The 5950-nt window shown below is 39.1% G+C and overlaps 1 long non-coding RNA gene across 1 annotated transcript; it reads right to left on the bottom strand.

Moving 5' to 3' along the window:
- Nucleotides 1-4574: 4574 nt before the first annotated feature.
- Nucleotides 4575-5061, bottom strand: LOC149696412 (uncharacterized). The gene is made up of 2 exons (XR_016382411.1): nt 4844-5061; nt 4575-4753 (listed from the first exon to the last, which is right to left on the bottom strand). It is a non-coding gene; the product is annotated as an uncharacterized LOC149696412 (long non-coding RNA).
- Nucleotides 5062-5950: the final 889 nt, after the last annotated feature.

Here is a 5950-nt window from a genome sequence, read left to right as displayed (position 1 = left end):
TTGTCTTAAGAAGCAATTAAAAGTAGAAAAAAAAGAAGTGCGTCCATTACATACAAGTTCTTAAGAATGACTTCGGGTCGTATTTTAGACCATGGCCTGGTTTGTTATTTTTTCTTCATACTAATACATTGCTCTGCTATTCATGGAAATATGGAAGATTTGAAACCCGGTCTTTTTGGGAGACATGGAATATGAAAGATTTGAAACCCGGTCTATTTGGAAAACTGGGGATATCTGACATTTGAAATCAGGTTTTTTTCGGGGAAATGGGACTATTGGGCATTTGTAACCCGGTCTTTTTGGGAAAATGGGACTATCGGGCATATCAAAAGGAAAAGTCCCTTAGCCCAGCATAAATATACATTACAGCGCATTTTGATCAAGAAATTTACTCAAGCGGGACAGAGACTATATCGGATCTGAAATGAGGAAAAATGTTAAGCATAATCTAAAGGCGTTCTGGAAATATGTCGGTTCTATGCTAAATAACCCACAACACGATATAACTTTGAAAAGTGATGGTAGTGTCATAAGTGATCCAAAGGATATTTCAAAGGAACTGTGCAAAATTTTCTCAACATAGGCTGAAGGTAAATCTGACCTGTCATTTGCTTTAAACCCCAGAAATAAAATTCAGCAAGAGCTCTCATTAATCGAGATCTCACCACAGGATGTGCCGAACGCTTTTAAGAAACTTAAGCCAAAATTAACATGTGGAATTGATGGAATACCAAATTTCATTATCAAAGGCTGCCCGCATACACTAATCCCACTTATTATCTTCATCACAAATATGTCCATTAAATGCGGCATATACCCCGACGCGTGGAAATATTCTCTCGTTTCACCAATATTTAAAAAAGATTGCAGAGTCGACCTCCAAATCTATCGCTCAATATTGTTGCTATGCTCCTTAAGCCTAGTCTTCGACTACATTATGAAAAAGAAACTCTACGCCTGGTTCCTCCAAACCTGCCAGTTCAAAAGCATGGGTTCCTGAAAGTGAAAAGCGTAGAAACCAACCTGTTAACCTTCTGGAACTCTGTGAAACCCGTAATTTAGAGCAAAGGGCAGGTTGACTCAATCAATATTGACATGTCAAAAACCTTTGAGCGAGTCTCACATCAAATACTTTTAGAAAAATTATCCTACTATGGCTTAAAAAAATGAGCTAAATGGTTCAAAAGTTATTTATCCGAAAGGAAGCACCATAAAAGTTAAGAAAATGATCTCATCGATATCTTATGACGTTACCTGTGGTGCACCTCTAGGTTCTTCAATTGGCCCTCTCTTATTCAATATCTACTCCGCCGATCATCCCGATGTGCTTAAAAACGGATATTTTGGAATTTGCAGATGATACTAAATTAAGTAAATTGATTATATCGGACAAGAACTGCGAAGAATTACAGGCTGACCTGATCATTTACTATTGGTGCAACAAGAATAACATGTCGATAAATGAATCAAAAACAGTCATTTCATATACCAGAAAATTAAGCAATAAACTTGCTTTCGACTACAAAATCAATAAAAATCACTTCAACGTCAAGACACTGTTGTTGACCTAGGAGTAACCTTCGACTACCGTTTCTTATTTGCTGAATATATTTGTAAGACTGTCTACTACCAAAAAAAAATTTCAATTGCTTACTTAGCATCGCTAAAAATTTAATTCGAGGTACTGTTTTCTAACTTTGTATAAATCTCTAATTAAATCACGGTTAATGTATTGCTCCGTCATTTATAAAAATTGTAGTAAATAAAATCTTCATAAATTAGAAAAAGTTCAAAACCATTTACCTATTATATGTATCGCTACTTTTCTAAAGCCATTCCCTTTAATTATGAATCCTATCTCTGTCAACTAAACTGAGAAAACCTGTCTTGCGCCACTGACAAAAACGACATATTATTTCTAAACGAGCTTCTATTGTTCAAACTTAATTGTCCCGAACTAGTTTCATACATCAAATATAATTGTCAAACCGAAAATTTCGGGAAAAAAGGATATTCACTATTAAAAACTTTATAAAAAAGTTCCCCATTAGGACGAATATTTGACACATTCAATAAAATTAACAAAGTTCTGCTTTTTCCCAACGATAAATTATCTGCTAAAAATTTAAAGAAACTATTTTTCAACGAATGATTTAATATATACAGGGTGTTTCTGATAAGCATGTCATAAATTAAAGGGTGTGTTCCTTGGGTCAAACTGAGTGAAAAGTGTCAAAGAACATGGGGTCTACAACACTTAGTTTCGGTGGTACGGGCCCCCAAACATTGACCCCCAAAACGTGAAAAATGTCACAAATGTGGAGTAAGAAATATCGGCTTGCTCATCTTGTTTAGACACTTCCAATACCCTCCCATCTTAGAATTCTAATGAGCCATTTTCTAGCAGAAGCGTATTATTAAAGGTAGAAGCGTGCAAGGACTGGTTAATAAAAGTTGTTTCAAAGTGACAAACAAAGAAGAGTTTCCAGTTAATGTATCATTTATTCGTACATGTACAAATTTAGCAGCAGTCTCAGAGGTATTGTTCAAAATGCCCACCATTAACATTAATGCAAACATGTGCCCGTCTAACGAACGATTCTTGGACATGTTGAAAGATGCCTGGTGTGTTTCGGATTGTTTCACACCCTTCCAGTATTCGTTGTCTCAAGTCGTCCACATCACGGACTTCACTCTTGTACACCAAGTCCTTCATATGACCCCAAAGGTAGAAATCACACGGATTCAAATCGGAAGATCTCGCCAACCACGCAACTGGTCCTCCTCGTCCAATCCACCTCAAAGGAAATGTAGCGTCGAGATGTTTTTGAACCATACGGCTCAAGTGTGGTGGTGCCTCGTCGTGCATAAACCACATGTCACGTAGCAATTCTAACGGTGTGTCCTCAAGTAGTTGCGGTAAAATCTCTCTTAAAAACTCGAGATATGCCTCTCCATTTAGTCTGGGTGGTAGAAAATGAGGCCCTAATAAATGTGAGCCGACAATTCTGCACCACACAAACTAAATTGAATTTGGTGACTCCTAACAGTTGTTACATTTGGGCTTATCTGACGCCATTCATGGTCATTGTGATGGCCTTCAAATCTAGCCCAAAACAATAGGCGTCTAAGATAATCTGCATGGTTAAGAGCTTGAACTTTCTGAATACACCTCCTTCTGCAAACCATCTCCAAGAAAATGTCGCATAAGCCAGAACGTAAAACCATCAGAAGCAAAAAGATTTTACTCGGATCGTAAAAATTGCGGTCGGTTGGTATAAAGTGCGATGCGGTTGTTCACAAAGTCACAGAGTCGCTTAAACCCTCGGTAGTGACATAATGGCGTACACTTATGAAGAATATGCGGATATGCATCTTATGTATGGACTTGTGCGGGATAATTTTATGGAGGCACGAAGACAATATCAGGAACAATTTCCGCAACGTCGCGTACCGGATAGACGAACATTCGAGGCGGTTGACCGGCGCTTAAGGGACACGGGTCAACTACAACCACGAAATGATCGGGAACGAGATCTTCAAGAAGGCATCGAGGACATCGACCAAGACGTTCTTACCATGTTCGAGTATGACCCATCAACTAATACCAGACAAGTTGGACGACAGTTAGGCGTCAATCACATCTTAGTATGGAGAATTCTAAAAGTGCATCAGTTTCACCCGTATCACATTCTCAAGGTTCAAGCACTTAACCCTGCAGATTATCCTAGACGTCTAGACTTTTGCCGGTGGTTTGTGGCTAGAGTTGAAGATCATCTATTCTCACGCGCTCTTTTAGTTACCGATGAGGCATCTTTCTCCCGTGAGGATATTTTGAACTATCACAATGACCATGAATGGCGTCAGATAAACCCACATGCAACATCTGTTAGGAGTCACCAAGTTCAGTTTAGTTTAAATGTGTGGTGAGTAATTGTCGGCTCACATTTATTAGAGCCTCATTTTCTACCACCCAGACTAAATGGCGAGGCATATCTCGAGTTTTTAAGAGAGACTTCACCGTAACTACTTGAGGACATACCGTTAGCATCGCTACGTGGCATGTGGTTCAGAGACCTGCACGGGCCGAAAAACCAAGTATGTACTCGGACTCGGGCCGGGTTTCGGCCTTATTCAAAATGCTAAAACCGGGCTGGGCTTGGGTCGGGCCTGAAAAACTCCCATAAGTCAAAATCCAAGAGTGCCATACGCATGTCAAATTTCCATAAATCATAATTTGAATCATTGAGTTTCTTAAATGAGAATGTCCCACTCTGTTCGTCGTGGTCAGACATATTGATTATTCTTTCATACGTGTATGACTCTTCTTTATTATTAAGCCTTGGTCTATCTTTACATAACTTCACTTGACTATATCGTTATAAGCCTTGGTCTATTCTTCTTCATACATTTCACCAACATTTTGTCTTACACACCAATTACCCAGTTCAATAGTCCTTTGTTCCTTGTTGTTTGTTTCAAAGACTCCACTTGACTATTCCTGTTGGCAACCACGCTGTGCTACCATGTTGAAATTTAAATCGTGAATCAGTTGCCAAAACAAGAACTCGCAATTGTGCATATTGAAATAGTTAATTTATTAGTCGAATTCTATATTTCCCTGGGTTAAACTTATTAATTTGTATATTACATAGAATAGAATCATGTTTAGTTAATTTAACATGTTAACACCTTGAGACCGGTATACGAACTGACTCATTTAGCCAAAAAATGCTTATCAGAAAGCTTATCACTACATCGCAAAAAGAGGGGAACATAAAAAACTTATCAGTTTATGTCCTTTAGTGACGTCACTATTTAAATATCTAATAAAAAAACTGACCTATTTCAACATGTTTGTTAATAAACCTCTCCAGAATCTCTCGGCATGGTCAAATTTTCCAAACTCCGATTCTCATATATTTTTTTCTTTTCTTTAAAGAGATACTTCTAATTAAGAGAAAAAAAGACGTTCCAGCTTGTAAAATTTTCTTTCAACGCGGAGAAAATGCTATAGCCGCCTATAATTATTTAACAAAACAAAACATACAAGGATATAAAGGCAAAAAAGACTGAATTTTCCCTTCTTTAATTATTTTTATTTAACTAACACATGTTTAAATCTAACAATATTAACCTAACATTTTAGTTTTGTTGATTTTACTCTCGTTGGTATTTAGCGCCGCCCGAGCGAATTGACTTTCGTAACGACTCAAGATTTCACTTTCACCGAGAGTCGGTCTTGTATGGCGAGCCAAAGCGGACAAGATTCGAAATTCGCTCTCCCTCCTTAGATATTTCGCGCTGTCCCTCCTTATAATACCCTCGCTCCCTCCCTTCAAAACTTTCCCTCTCTTTCAAAACCTCGCTCCCTCCCTTCAAAACCTTCCCTCTCTTTCAAAATCTCGCTCTCCCTCTTTTTATTACCCTCGCTCCCTCTCTCTTTAAACCTCGCTCCCTCCCTTCAAAACCTTCCCTCTCTTTCTAAACCTCGCTCTCCCTCCCTCCTTATAATACCCTCGCTCCCTCCCTGCAAAACCTTCCCTCTCTTTCTAAAACTCGCTCCCTCTCTTTAAACCTCGCTCCCTCCGTTCAAAACCTTCCCTCTCTTTCTAAACCTCGCTCTCCCTCCTTATAATACTCTCGCTCCCTCTCTTTAAACCTCGCTCCCTCCCCTTATAAAAGCCTCGCTCTCCCCCCTTATAATACCCTCGCTCCCTCTCCTTATAAAAGCCTCGCTCTCCCTCCTTATAATACCCTCGCTCCCTCTCCTTATAAAAGCCTCGCTCTCCCTCCTTATAATACCCTCGCTCCCTCTCCTTATAAAAGCCTCTCTCCCTCTCCTTATAAAAGCCTCGCTCCCCCTCTTTATAATAGACTCGCTCCCCCTCTTTATAATAGAGTCGCTCCCCCTCTTTATAATAGACTTGCTCCCCCTCTTTACAATAGA

Source organism: Phalangium opilio, unplaced genomic scaffold, assembly GCF_054372755.1.
Source record: "Phalangium opilio isolate 3A_F unplaced genomic scaffold, DU_Popi_V2 ptg000021l_1, whole genome shotgun sequence".
NCBI classification, from domain to species: domain Eukaryota; kingdom Metazoa; phylum Arthropoda; class Arachnida; order Opiliones; family Phalangiidae; genus Phalangium; species Phalangium opilio.
This window is presented reverse-complemented; position numbering and strand designations above follow the sequence as displayed.